The sequence below is a fragment of the Lissotriton vulgaris genome, chromosome 4_1 (genome assembly GCF_964263255.1).
Source record: "Lissotriton vulgaris chromosome 4_1, aLisVul1.2, whole genome shotgun sequence".
NCBI lineage: Eukaryota > Metazoa > Chordata > Amphibia > Caudata > Salamandridae > Lissotriton > Lissotriton vulgaris.
Genome location: NC_141691.1, coordinates 1,102,614,537 through 1,102,630,521, shown reverse-complemented (window position 1 = coordinate 1,102,630,521; position 15,985 = coordinate 1,102,614,537).

The window sequence follows — 15,985 nt, the reverse complement described above, 5'->3', positions numbered from 1 at the left end:
TCATCAGCAGGTAACGCACCCTCTTCCCACATTACCAACATACCCCCAACAACCTTCTTGGGCCCGGAAATGTCCCTGTGCGGTTGGAAGAATCTAAGTCATGTATACATATTAAAAAAATGATTTAAAAAAAAGAGCAACAAATAAGACTCAAGGGAGTCTGGTGCTGTGGTCGCTGCCACGAAGTTTGTGTCACTGCCATTCAGGACTCAGGACACAGTTACTGATGTGGGATCGGCTTGTGTTAAGGAATGTTAGTTGGACTACGTGTCGCCGGCCTTGCATATCGAAATATGCCTCACTGATCGAAGGGAGTGTGGTGCTGTGGTTGGTGCTAAGGACTTGGAGGTCACTGCCATTCGGGACTCAGGACGCAGCTACACATGTGGGATGGGCTTGTGTTGAACAGGGTTGGTGGGAATACATGTCTCTGGCCCTGCATATGGAAATATGTCTCACAAATCGAAGGGAGTATGGTGCTGTGGTCGCTGCCATGGACTTGGGGTGACTTCCCTTCACGACTCAGGACACAGTTACACATGTGGGATCGGCTTGTGTTCAAGAGGGTTAGTGGGACTACGTGTCGCCGGCCTTGCATATGGAAATATGCCTCACTGATTGAAGGGAGTCAGATGCTGTGGTCGCTGCCACAGACTTGGGGTCACTGCCATTCAGGACTCAGGACACAGTTACAGATATGGGATTGGCTTGTGTTATATAGGGTTAGTGGCACCAGAAGCATTGAGACTGTATGAGCCTGTGATGATGCTTGGTGTGGACGGCCGCACTGGGAGCAATGTGTCTTGCCTACTGGATTAAGTCATGTGGAATCAGGACTCTATCTGAATTGTGAGGCGTGCTGACCGTAGTGTAGGCCAGAGGTAGCGATGATCAAGGGCCCACAGCCACGTGCATACGTTGGTGGCCCTACCGGCCTGCGTAGTGCAGGTTCAGTGGCACCACGTGTCGCCGGCCTTCCATATGCAAATATCCCTCACTAATCGAAGGGAGTGTGGTGCTGTGGTCGCTGTCACAAAGTTCGGGCCACTGCCATTCAGGACTCAGGACACAGTTACACATGTGGGATTGGCTTGTGTTAAAGAGGGTTAGTGGGACTACATGTTGCCGGCCTTGCATATCGAAATATGCCTCACTGATCAAAGGGAGTGTGGTGCTGTGGTCATGCCATGGACTTGGGGTCACTGCCATTCAGGACTCAGGACACAGTTACACATGTGGGATCAGCTTGTGTTCAAGAGGGTTAGTGGGAGTACGTGTCACCGGCCTTGCATATGGAAATATGCTTCACTGATCAGAGGGAGTGTGGTGCTGTGGTCGCTGCCACTGACTTGTGGTCACTGCCATTCAGGACTCAGGACACAGTTACACATGTGGGATCGGCTTGTGTTCAAGAGGGTTAGTAGGAGTACATGTCGCCGGCCATTTATATAGAAATATCCCTCACTGATCGAAGGTAGTGTGGTGCTGTGGTCGCTGCCTTTGACTTGGAGTCACTGCTATTCAGGACTCAGGAAATAGTTACAAATGTGGGATTGGCTTGTGTTGAAGAGGGTTAGTTGGCACCACATGTCTAAAATGTTAATTGCGAGCTCTGCTGGCCGCAGTGTAGATTGCTAATGAGTGTTCGCTTGTACTTGAAAATGAATTTGGTGATTGTAGTAAAGCTATAACTGATATAAAAAATGTTCAAGAAGAAAGGATACTAAAAGGATATTATGTAGATTTGAGTCCTGTAATAGTTACTTGCCTAGTGGACTCTGTAGTTAATGAATAAGGAAATAATTTTAATTGTGAGCCCTACTGAGTGCAGTGTAGGCGTATCATGAAAAGATGAAATAAGTATAGAATACACTGACGAAGTGTATTTTCTGAGTACATTCTTGTTGTTTGAAATTAGCATTTAAAATTGGAATTGTGAGCTGTACTGCCCGCAGTGTAGACTGCAATTCCATGTTGGTTTGCACTTGAAGATTAATTTGGCCATTGTAGTAAAGCTATAACTGATATAAAAAAAGTTCTTGAAGCACAGATACTAAAAGGATAATATGTAGGGTGTAGGACTGGGATAGTTACTTGCCTACTGGAGTCTGTAGTTGCATATGGAAGTACCCCTCACTGATCAAAGGGAGTGTTGCTGTGGTCGGTGCCACGGACTTGGGGTCGCTGCGATTCAGGACTCAGGACACAGTTACACATGTGGGATCGGCTTGTGTTGAACAGGGTTAGTTGGCCCCACATGTCGCCGGTCTTCCACAGTGTAGGCCGGAGGCAGCGGTCAGCAAAGGCCCACATGCATGTGACGTTGACTTGAGCTGTACAGATTGGGAGCATTTGGTCTTCTTAACCCATTATATTCTCTTATACAATTTGCGTCACTACTAATCTTGAATTGTGAACCGTGTAACCCCGGTGTAGGGCAGAGGCAGCGGTCAGGATGGCCGCACAGCCACGTTTCATTGAGTTGAGCTGCACAGTTAGTGGCACCTGGAGTACTCAGTGTGTGCGCACCCTGCAATGATACGCCGTCCCGGCGGGCCGCACTGGGAGCAATGTCTTTTGTCTAATGAATTCTGCCTTAATAAAGGTACATGGCAATGACTTATGGTGCAGTGAGTTAGTAGCACCTGATGCACACAGCTTGTGTGCAGCCTGCAATGATGCGTGGTACAGACGGGTCGCACTGGGAGCAATGTCTTTTGTCTAATGAATTCAGCCTTGATATGGCCATATGGTGATGACTTACGGTGCCGTGAGTTAGTAGCACCTGAAGCACACAGCGTGTGCGCATCCTACGATGATGCGTGGTCCGGGCGGGCCGCACTGGGAGCAACATGTCATGCGAACTAGACTGCGTCATCTGCAATCACGACTGCATCTGAATTGTGAGCCCTGCTGTCCGCAGTGTAGATTGAAGGCAGTAGTCGGTACAGACATAAGTCTGCGGTGCTGTGCTGCTGGGTTCGCAGGGGGCCTGTGTCGAGGAGGCCCACAGTCATGGTGGCAACCACGTAGAAGGGGGGGCCCCTGCTCTGGCAGAGTTGTTGGTCTTCCCACAAGTGAACCACGCCCAGGACCTGGCCTATTTATTCATACTCCTACGCTGGAGTGGTGTACGTTGGACCAGCCCACTCCTCTTCCGCTTCCAGGGGGGGGATAACACAGCTACATGACCGAGATCTTCCCCACTGGCTGAGGTAACATGGTTGCATCCACTGTGCACTACAGTACAAGTATCAATAGTATATCTCCACATGGAGAGGTTTGTGCTTTGCATAGTGAGGTCTGTGCAGCACATCAGCGTTACACTTGGCATTGTGTGCATTGTTATTGATGGGTGACTTGCCTCCTTCATACAGAGTTGGTTACCATATCTCTCAACATTCAGCTATTGTGCAGCTGAGGGGCCATGGTGTTTTGGGAAGGTCAGTTGTCCTGTTTTGCGCTGCCTCAGTGGTAGTAGGGGGGTGGTCCGGGGGGGAGGTTCTAGTGGTGCTGGCGCTGGGTGTTGTGGCCTTGTTGGGTGTCGGAGCTGCATGATCAGTAGCTCTATCACGTGTTGGTTTTTAGATGTGGCTATGAGTTGGGTCCAATTCACGCAGTAGATAGTCAACCTCCTTTCACCAGTTAGAGGTTGATGTTAATTTGTTACTGGTAACTTGGCTTATCGCCTGCTTTTTGGATCGCATTGCAGATTTGGCTGGTCATTGAAAATAAGGGGAAGTGGTGTTTTTGTGTTTCTTTTGCACTGGAACGCCTACTATCATTAGCAATAGTTGTGGTTCTCGTTTATGGCGATTTTGTTGGCGGAAGGTATCGTTGGAAGAGTGGTGAGATTTTCAGTTTTCACCCGGTTGAAAATCTGATGATAATTAAAAAACACAGAAAAAAAAGATAGGTTTAATGAACATTATAGTTAGACATTAGCATTTAAAAACCCTTTGAAATTCACTGAAAAAAACAAAGGTTTTAGGCACATTATAGTTTGAAATTAGCATTTAAAAAACCTTAGAAATTCACTGAAAAAACCATAGGTTTCAGGGACATTATGGTTACTTGGAAATTTCACTCATACAAAACTATAGAAATTCCCCTGTTATGGTTAGTTGAGCTAACTATAACTCATGCCCCTACAATGCACTGCTGATGATGTCACATATTACATTACATTACATGGTCAGTGACATCACTGATGACATCATCTACGTGAAAATCTGATGCACCTCATCAGACCCTAATATAACACTTGATACACCTACTCTAAAATACTGACTATAATTGTCAAAACCATGACCACACCAATACCAGTTATTACATATCCACTCACTAATTCCTAGGTCTACACACACATCCATTTATTCACCCATACAGTCACTCATACATACAGTCAGCCATCAATACAGCATTATCATATCCAGTCACATATCTATACAGACACTCACAAACCGCCTCTCATCCATAGAGTTATTCACACACCTAGTCAGTAATGGAAATAATAAATCACACTTTCATTTACTCACCTGTACAGTTATACACATACCACCTCACTTATTTAAACATATACTAACACATACTTACACTCTAATACAATAACTAATACAAGCACCCACTGATCCATACAGGCACTCTCACAATCACTCACTCTCACATATAGTCATTTATACAGTCCAACACTCACATATACTGCCTTTCACATATGCAGTTACTCACACATGTACCACTGACACATCCATTCACTCACCAACACACCCAAACACACACTCACCCAGCCATACAGCCCTTCACAGATACAGACTTGAACATATATACCCAGTGAATTATCCACTTACACATCTATGCACAGAGTCACACCCCCACCTACACAGACACTCAGGCACCCATACAGATACTCAGACAACCAATCAATAGGCCATATAGATCCTCATTTAGCTGCTAACCAACCCATGCAACCGCTTACACACCAACTGACAACATAAGCTGTGTGAATCTCTGAATCAGTCGCTAACACATGCATTAAGTAAGACACAATTAATCACTCACTTATACAGTCAGTCACACACCTAATTCATTATCCATCCTGACTCTTATACACCCATTCATTCGTCAGTACACCTTGGCATATATATATATATATATATATATATATATATATATATATATATATATAAAACATATTTGCATTTTATAGAAACACATAGTCACTGGATGATGTCATCAGTGATGTCATTTGGGATGTCATCAGGGATGTCACTGACCATGTCATGGATGATGTAATTTGTGATTTCATCAGCAGTGCATTGCGGGGCGCGAGTTATAGTTAACTCAACTAACTATAACAGGGGCATTTCTATCGTTTTGTATGAGTGAAATGTCCAACTAACTATAACGTCCCTGAAACCTGTGTTTTTTTCAGTCACACACCTACTAAATCCTCCATCCAGACACTTATACACCCACTTAGTCTTCAATACACCTTGGAATATATATAAAACATATTTAAACTTTACAGAAACACAGTCACTGGATGATGCAATCAGTGATGTCATTTGAGATGTCATCAGTGACATCATCAGTGATGTCACTGACCATGTCATGAATGATATAATATGTGACATCATGAGCAGTGCATTGAGGGTGCGCAAGTTATAGTAAGCTGAACTAACAATAACGGCCGAATTTCTATGGTTTTGTAAGAGTGAAATGTCCAGCTAACTATAACGTCCCTAAAACCTATGTTTTTTCAGTTAATTTTCAAGGTTTTTTAAATGCTAATTTCTAACTATAACGTGCCTGAAACATATGGTTTTTTCAGTGATTTCAAAGGTTTTTTAAAGGCTAATTTCTAACAATAACGTCCTTGAAACCTATTTTATTAGTGAATTTCAAAGGTTTTTTAAATGCTAATTTCTAACTATAACATCCCTCAAACCTTTATTTTGTTCAGTGAATTTTGAATTAGAACGTTTCATTATTTTTTTTAATTTTTTTTAATTGCAGATTTACAAGCACAACATCGAAACAGGTCACCCAACTCCGTCATGGTATTGCATAACACATCCACTTGCCGTTAAGATTGTACACAGCCATTCAGCCCACATCCCTGAGGCTGGGCGGCGCAACAACTCCTTCCTGCAATCCATCATATTAAACATCTCAGAGTTGACTGGGTGTCAGCACAATTTAGTATCCGCTTTTTACCCCAAACTCCCCTCCCCCCCACTAGCCGTTGACCTAGTCGGTAATGCCCCCTGTGCGGGCAACCCCAGTGGTAGCAGTGCGCACTGGAGCGGGTCCGGTCCGTACCGCACTGCAGTGGATAGCTCTGATGACCTCCGACCGTAACTCACTGCTATTCCCAGGATGTTGCTCAAAGCCTCATACCCCGTGTTCACAACCCCCGAACCCTCGCCACTGGCACTCCCCCTAACGTCCCCACGGCGTTCTAGTAACTCCCCTACAAAACCCCACCCTCCCAACTTGCTGCTGATACTGGTTACAACCGTCAATTGTGAAAGAAGGGTTCACTATTAGTCGGGTATTTGCAATCTACCATCCTGTCTCCATGTAACTCCTCGCTCCTAAAATGCCTATTCGTCATCCTCAATCAGGTAGTCTCTCAAAGCCTGCACAACCACTTCCCAAGCCCTCGCCATCTCTAAGCACTTCTCGTTGTCCATCCTAGTAGCCTGCCGCATTCTGACCACACTTTCACAGCTGGCCCACTTCAACAATTCATTCGTCCATCTCCGCATTGACGGTCCCTCCCTAGATTTCCAGTGCCATGTAATTTCTCTCTGGGCCAGTAGAAGTCCCAGATCAATAAACTTACTCGTAACCTTAGTCTTTGCTGTGTGGGGGAACCAGAGCAGCAAGCACGTTGCCATATCGAATTCCACCTCTAGATCTGTAACTGCATTCAGCAGCTCTCCCACCTCGGGCCAATAATCCCCCAACTTTGGGCACCCCCACAACATGTGATCCAGCTCGACCTCCGATGCCAGACACCTTGGGAAGACTGCACCCTGCACCTGAAAGTGTCTCCTGAGTTTCCCCGGGGTCAGATAGGCTCTATGTAGTATGAAGAAGTGTATCTGTTGGAAGCGGGCGTTCCTGCTACCCTTCCATGTCCGTTTCAATATGTGACCCCAGACTGTATCCGGTATGGGTTTTCCTATGCTCTCCTCCCACTTTGATTTCAACGTGTGCAATGGCTCCAGACCCTCGGTCAGCATTTCGGGAGTGAAGGCAGGTCACTGCTTTAACTGTGCCCGCAGCCATCACCACGTACTGACAGGCCATAGTTACCTCCGGTTCTGCCAGCCCTCCTTTCCAGTGCTTTTGAATCGCTGCAACTACCGCTGCATGCAGGAGAAAGTGCCCCTCCGGGAGACCGAACTGATCACGTAATTCCCCAAAGGGAGCCAGCTCCCCATCTACATAAAGGTCCCCCACCATCTGTAGTCCCAGCTCTTCTAATAACGGAGACCAATCGCCCCCGTGCGGAAGTGCCGTCAGCATTCCAAGAGGGATCTCCGGAGCGTACGGCCTAGCCACCTTCGCCTTTGCCAGACTCATATGCCAGCACAACCGAAGCATCTTTTCCTCCATGGTTAGGGCTCCCAATTCTAGCTTCTGCTGCATTACGATATATGACAATACGTGCCGCTGAATACCTGTCCCCTGCAAGTGGTCCGGACCTCTGAATTCCCTAGCAACGCTTTGGGTCAATACCTATAGCTGTGCCGCCAGATAATATAGCTCGAAGTCCGGCACCGCCAGTCCCCCGTCCTGTTTAGGCCTGATCAGGGTGTCCAATGCCACCCTACGTCGCCCCTGTCCCCAAAGGAATCCTATGACCATTGACCTCAAATCCTTAAAAATCCGCCGAGGAATCCGGACTGGTAGGGTACGGAAGTAGTATAGGAGCCGTGGCAGTGCCACCATCTTCAACAATGCCACGCGGCCTTGCACTGATAGGGGGAGGGAGGCCCAGAAGGACATGCTACCTTTCAATGCCCTTATGCTTCGTCCGATATTCCCTTCCAACAGGCTGGCGGCGTTGTGGTAAATCCGGACGCCTAAATACGTGAAGGACGTGCCTTCCCAGACCACTTCCACCGCAAGAGGAGGGTACAGTACCCCCGCTCGCAGCGGGAACACACAAGTCTTGTTCCAATTCACTTTGAGGCCCGAAAGCCTCCCAAAACCGGACAACATCTCCACTGCCCCCTCCAGTGCCCTCTCCGTGTCTTCCAGGTAGAGCAACAGATCGTCTGCATATAAGGAAATATAATGTATGTCCTCTCCCCCTCTAACCCCGCTGTACATTACCCCCCGCCGTGCTTACGCCGCTAGCGGCTCCATCGCTAAAGCGAACAACAGAGGAGATAGCGAGCAACCCTGTCTCGTCCCTCTACATACCGGGTAGGCCTCGGAAACCACTGATCCCAATCGCACCCTGGCCGTTGCAGAGGAGTACAGAACTCTCGTCCAACGCCCAAATCCATCTCCCAGTCCGAATTTCTTCAGGACCTCATCTAAATACTTCCATTCGAGGCTATCGAAGGCCTCTCTCTATATCCACCGACAGCACCGCTGACTTCTGGTTCGAGTCCTGGGCGGCATCTAAAATACGGATCAGGCGGCGTATGTTTATGGAAGTGTTCCTCGTCGGGATAAACCCGGCTTGGTCTTCGTGGATCAGAGTGGTCATGTGTGGCAGCAACCTAGTAGCCAGTATACGACTTAATATCTTGTAGTCCACAGTCAACATGGATAAGGGCCTATAGGATTTCACATCCGAAGCCCCCTTGCCGGGCTTCAGCAGCGGCACTACCAGGGCCTCCCTCATCGATTCAGGCAAACAGCCCAACCCCATAGCCTCCGAGTACACCGCCAGTAGTTTGGGAGCAAGACTGTCTATGTATTTCACATAGAACTCGATCGGGAGGCCATCCACTCCCGGTGTCTTATTTCTAGCCATTTGTTTGATGGCCACTCGGATCTCCGATAGGGTTATTGGGCCTCCTAGATCCTTCGCATCCTCACTATCCAGCACCGGAAGACGGACTGCCTCAAGGTAATCATCTATCTCTGCTACTTCCACCCCAAGCTGACTCTCGTATAGTGTGGTGTAATACGTCTTGAAGCATTTCAGAACCGCTGATTGAGAGTATACCATCTCCCCTGATGCCTCTCTAAGGCTCAGGACAGGACATCCCCTAGGTTCCGGCGTGGCCAGTTTCGCCAGCAGAGTGCCCACCTTATCCCTTTCTGCATGTACCTTGATATTGTAAAGCTTGTAGTCATAACATTGCAGCCGCTCTGTCTCCTCTGCTACCAATTCCTTCGCTTCCATCAGCCGATCCTGCAACTCCGGCCGTTCAGGTCTACACCTCTCCAGTTCCCTCAACTTGCATTCCGCCTTTTCCAGCTCAGACAGTACCATCGTCCTCACATTCGAGAACCGTCCCATGCAGACACCTCTCACCACCACTTTCATCGCATCCCATTCTATCTACCTCGTAGCAGCCGAGCCCTCATTCTCAACAAAATAGTGCTCAATACCCTGCTGGATCGCATCACTAAACACCAAGTCCTCCAGCGTGTCAGGCCGCAGCCTCCATGTTGGGACCGCCGACCTCGCCTGTTGCCATTGCATCCTGACCAATAAGGGGTTGTGATCTGAGATGGTCCTGGCCAAGTACTCCGTGTGTGTGACCAGTGCGGTCATCGTCCCTACGCACAGTACCGAATCTATCCTGACATGTAATGCATGAAGAGCCGAATAAAAGGAGTAGTCCCTAACTTCCGGGTGCTGCGTTCTCCATACATCCACCAGACCCCACCTCTCTTGCCAATCCCTCCTGTGTGTGGCTAATCTGCGGACCGGGGAATCAGTCAATGGCGGTTGCGACCTGTCTAGCGCCACATCAGCAATTGAGTTAAAGTCCCCTCCTACGATGGCGGGCCCTGCCAGGAAGTGTGCAAGCGAGCCAGTGAGGCCATCAAAAAAGCGGGCCTGATCAACATTGGGAGCGTACAAACTGCATAAAACCACATCCCTGCCATAGAGTCTCCCCTCCACTGCAACATACCTCCCCTCAGGATCCACTAATTGGTTCGTGACCTCACCCAAATCAGCACCCCTCTAGCAAAGGCAGAGTATGCGGTGCCAAACACCTGCCCATGCCAACGTTTCTGTAACGCCATACATTCTTGTTTAGTTAGATGAGTCTCTTGCAACATTGCTCTTTGTACACCCCGTCTCACCAAATAGGCATGTACCTTATATTGTCTAGACATTGTTCGAAGTCCTCGGACATTCCATGTGACACATTTCAAATTAGGTAATGACCCCATAGCAGCAAATTTCCCGCCAGTTCCACCATGTCCGTTGAACACTCATATCAGAGCAGCATGACCCCCCACTCAAAACTCCCCAGAAAACTTCCCCAACCCCACACCCCAGAACAGGACCTAATAACGTAGCATCAGCCCCAATCCAGACCTGTAACACCACACTCATTCTACTAACCTGTAGTCGCCACTACAGAAAGCCTTAAGGGCAATAGGAGGGTACCTCAGGGCCGACCAGGGGCAAACCGGCACCCGCCCCGCGCCCACGATCCCATACTGCTGTTGCAACACAGTACCTGTCAGTGCGCCAACCAGTAAGGTAAGCCAGTCCCACGGGATCAACCAACAGAGTCCTTATCCCCGCTGTCATTCATTAAACAGTCCATCCGCTGTCTGCGGGGTGACCTTTGGACCCATCGAACTGTCCACTTCCGAGACGTCACCTCCCTATTTCCTGCTGTCGTCTTCGGTGTCCGAGCCCATCGATATGCTCCCCTGTTGCGGCCCTGTGATGATAGCCATCGCCGCCACCGCACCCTTCCTGTCCGCTGCCAGTTGATCGTCCCGCATCGCCCTTTTGAGTCTGTTTTTCTTGCGGATACGTTGCGATTTCTGAGTAGGGACAGGTTTCGGGCGCTCTCTCTCACCCCTGTGCTGTCGGTCCGTGCCAGCACGGTACAGTTTAAGCCATGACCACACTTCGTTAGGTGTCTGAAAGAACTGGGTCTTGCCATCCAGGATCACTCTTAACATTGCTGGAAAAAGAAGAGAATATTGGATACCCTCTTCTCTCAGTTCCCTTTTGACGGCCAAAAAGGACGCTCTGTTCTTCTGGACCTCCTGGGTGTAGTCCGGGAAAACTGTAACTGATCTATTGTCCACCTGGAAGGGGCCCTCCGAACGCGCCCTCCGGATCAGTAAGTCTCGGTCTTTAAAGTGTAACAGTCTGACAACCATTGGTCTAAGAGGGCCACCGAGCGTGGGTGGGCGGGCCGGGACCCTGTGCGCCCTCTCCAGGGAAGGGCGAGAGACCCTCCGGGGCCACTACTGTTTTAAACCAAGTTTCCATGTAGGCCACTGCGTTCTCCCCCTCAGCTTTTTCCGGCAGGCCTACGACCCTCACGTTGTTCCTTCTGTTGCGACTTTCGGAATACTCGACTCGTTTTTCCAGTGTCGACAAGCGTCCCAGGATGTCCGATAATTTATGTTCCGCGGTCACCACAGCTGGTTTGAGCTCCTTCAGCAGCTGTTCGGCTTCCTTCTCCCTATCTGAGAGTTTGGCATGGTCCGCTTTGAGGAGGCCCAGTCCCGTGGCAACCTGCGCGATATCGTGGTGCAGTGATTCCTTGGTCGCCGTTATGGCCTCTAGTATTCCATCCAATCTTTTGTTCAGCCGCTGTTCCTGTGCGTCTGCGTCCGTGGCACCCTGCGACCCACCACTCGCTTCCAGAGCGGGTGTCATGGCCGTCCTCTGCTGCCCTTGCAGGTCGCCCCCGTTGCCGCCATCTTGAGTTCAGCGCGCACCCGCTATAGCTCGGGTCCCGGAGGGGTCTCGTCCCCGCCTCCAACCGCTAGTCGAGCAGCGGGCCCCAGTGTCCGTAGTGAAGGCGACTGTCTCTCCCCGTAGCTATCTCCCTTCCAGTAGGTCCACCGCCTCTGATCCGGAGCACCACGTCAAAATGGCCGACAGGAATAGTCCAGCTCACCCATAAGTCCAACCAGCCTCCCTATAGCCCTGTTGGTATCGCCAGCGTAGTCACAGCACCTCCTCACAAGGGGGTCGCAAGGGGCTCTCAGCCAGTTCGTGGCGAGACTTGCGTGGGGCCGGAGCAATCGGCCGCGTTCAATAGCACCAGTGTGCAGCCTTCACCTAGGCACCATCCGCCTCTTACGCAGCACTTCTCACCCTCAGTCCAGTGAGCCGCCCCTCCTCCGCAGTGCCTGTGTGCCACCAGGAATCGTCGGTCTATTCCAGGCAGACTCAGCGGTCAGATCCGTGTCTCGAGCACCGCTCGCCCCTACCAAGAGCACCCACAGCAGTCAACCGTCCGCTCAGGAGGACCCTCTCTCCGTCTCAGGGCTCCTGCTCAGTCGCTGCAGGCGCCCCCCATATCGAGCGCCAGACCACGTCGTCCTCTGCTCCACTCCCTTCTCGCCCGACCAGCACCACTGCGGAGGTCCGCTCGTGCAAGGGACTCGGTTGTGCCCAGGGCGCCTTTCGATTGCGGGGCCGTGCCTCCGCCTCCGCTATGGCAATGATGGGGGATGGGCGTCCCCTCCGCCGAGAGGAAAGGCGGCGTTGCGCTCTCCCCAACTCTCTCGCTACCTCAGGAGGTCCGATCGGTTGGCTCTCCAGCTGTCCACACCCAGCCTGCCTCCTCCGTCGCTGTAATCCCGCTGTGGGCTGCTGCTCCTTTGTGCTCCGCTCGGCCGCCTCAGGTCCGGGCTGCCGCCATCTTAGCTCTTTCAGTCCGCTCCGTCCAGCTCCCAATCTCGGCCGTCTGTACTGTCCTCCGGCCCCCGCTGGCTCGTTATCACGGCTCCGCACCTATAGGACGCCGCCGGTAGAAAGTCCGGCCGCCGACCGGTGCTTGTGTGGCAGGACACAGGATAATTGTTGGGATCCGGCGCGGAGCTTCAGGCTCACGCCGCCATCCTGATCGGCGCCCAAACCACGCCCCCTTGAATTAGAACGTTTCATGCAGTAGTAGTACTTTATTCGATAAAAAATGTCATCATAAAAGTATACAATTTATACAGTACATTAAAAAGATAAAAGTCAGGAACCCACCAATCCTTATGTACATACAGCATTTCATCATAAAAGTATACAGTTTGTGCAAACATTAAAAGGATAAAAGACAGGAAGCCATGCTTCGTGGGAGCTCGTGGGTCCTTCTCAGTCGCACCCAAAAGAGTAGTGGGCGCAAACGCACTATGTCTTTGAGGGGGCGCCTCCCCAAGTCTAGCCGGAGGGGGATTAGCGGGGTGGAAACTGGGAGGGCCACCAAATCTCTCATGAACTTATTTTCGGATGTAACTAGCTCCGTTATATTCTCGAATCCCCACAGCTCAGATCCATATAGGGCTGCCGGTAATACTTGGCCTTCATAGATTGCGAGAGTCGGTGCCACAGGTTTACTCGTCGACTCCCGTTGTTCCCTTAAAACCACTCCTGAGACTCTTTTGTGATTTAATAGCATTTTGGCCAAGTGATCTTTCCATTTCATCCGGCTATTTACCCTAACACCCAAATAGTCGAAGGAGTCAACCAACTCCAAGGTGGCACCATTGAGCGAAACATTGTTCCTGAATCTCTTGGAAGGTGAAATGGCCATAAACTTTGTTTTAGAGGTGTTGACGGTGAGGCCTCTGTCAGTGCAAAACACACTAAAACGGTCCAAGAGCTTTTGGAGGCCTGTGGGGGTTTAGAGATCAAGATGGTGTCGTCCGCGAAGAGTAGGGTAGGTGTTTTTTCCCCCGCCAGGGATGGCGCATCAGCCGCTTCCTCCCTCAGATGGTCCACCACTCCATTCACAAAGAGGGAGAACAGGGTCGGAGCTATCACACATCCCTGCTGGACTCCACTCCTCACGGGCACCCTCTCTGTCAATTGTCCCTGGGAGCCCCATCTGATCCTCGCATAATTCCCCTCATGGAGCTTTATAATGAATCCCAGAAGTGGCCCTGGGAAGCCCATCTTCTCCAGAATGTCCCACAACCTAGCACGAGGGACCAGGTCGAACGCCGTTTTGAGATCTATGAATGCCAGGTAGAGACTACCCTTGTTGATGGTCACAGCCTTCCAATAGATCGCAAAAAAGCGGAAGACCTGGTCCATCGTGCCCACCTTTTGACGGAACCCTGCCTGGAAAAGAGAAAGAACGTGCTCCTCTTCCATCCAAATACCCACCCTGGAGATGATGACCCTGCCAACCACGTTCTGGATCACGTAAATCAGGCTGATCGGTCTGTAATTGGCAGGGTCATCTCTGGCGCCCTTTTATGCACAGTCACCACCTCTGCTCCCTTCCATGAGTCTGGCACAGGGAAACCCTTGGAGATCAAATTCATTATTAAAGCGATGAGTCTGGCCCAGGCAACAGGTTCGTTCAAAAGGAGGTCCCCTGGTATCCAATCCGGGCCAGCTGCTTTCCTAGGGGTCAAATGTCTATTGGCCATTAATACCTCAGAGGGCAGAAATGGTTCTTCGTGCACCAGTGAGGGTTGGGTCCTACTATCAGGGCCTAAGGGGGGGTGAACATATGACTTCTATCCCGCCGTACAGTGCAGAGAAGTGGGAATACCATTGCTGTTCTGTTATGTGGTTAGCAATAGGTGGTATGTTTTGCTGCCTAGCCTTGTTAATCAATTCCCAGAACAGCGTGGCATTCTTCTTAATGGCAGCAGCTTTGAGGTCCTGCCAATGTTGTTCCTCCCACTCTCGTTTAGCTAACACTATCACCCTCGCATAATCCTTCCTAGCCGCTCTAACTAGTGAGGGATTCTTATTAAGTAGGGCGACTGTTAACTCCTTTTGTTTTGCCTTGCACTGATCCGAATACCACGGGTTACTAGTGTCAACCAGTTTATTGTTCCCTCTGCCACTTTTACCCTGAATTACAAAGTATTGTCCCACTTCCTCTATTGCGTTTTTGTAAGCCAAGGAGGACAGCCCCTGGGCACTACCTTTTTCCAGTTCGAGAGCCTCCAGCTCTACTGTCAAATCTGCTACTTGCGCCCTGATCCTATCAAGATTCCCTTCCTGGAATTGAACCTTATCCCATTTCAGCCTGCGATTACCATTGAAGGGGACGACCTCTTTGGTCGTCCTCAGAGGGATTTTATTCCCACTTCCCTTTAGTTTACCCCACCTTATCTTCATACATAAGGGGTTGTGGTCGCTATCATGTGAGAGAACGACCTCCGTGTCTATTAGGTCGCACCACAGTGTAACATCCAGTAAGATGTAATCAATTCTCGACGGGCCATTGAGCCTATTAAAGGTCATCGCTCCCTCACGGTCAGAAGTTGTCCTGCCATTTAGCGCTCTTAAATTAAATTGCATGGACAGGGCATTGATCTGGATTGCCCTTGCTGACCATTTTCTAATTGGAGCTAATGTCAGGGCTGGGATAGACCATCTAGAGTACTCCTCCTCTAAACCCATGGGATCGTCCCTAGATAGGGGTTCGAATGTACAATTAAAATCCCTTCCCACTATAATTTTAGAGGTTGAGGGGCATTTGGCTAATACCTCTTCTAGGGACGTCAATGTGCATGAAGGTGTGTCCCCCGGAGTCCCTCTAGAGTAGATATTAAATAAATGTATCCTACTTCCCTTAATGTGTCCTGCGAAAGAAAGATGTAAGATATCCCTAGTCGCTGAATCGTGGATAGTGATATCCCAGTTCAATCCAATTTTTACCCAGATATGCAATCCTCCCGCTGGTCTACCCTTGCCACAACTTGATGCGGGCGTGTAGAAAGTTACATAACCCGATTTGTACACTGGGAGCAAGCTCCAGGTTTCTTGGAACATGCATACATCGAATTTCTTAATGAACGCATTCCATTCTGGCAGGAACATCTTTTTTTGCAACCCAGC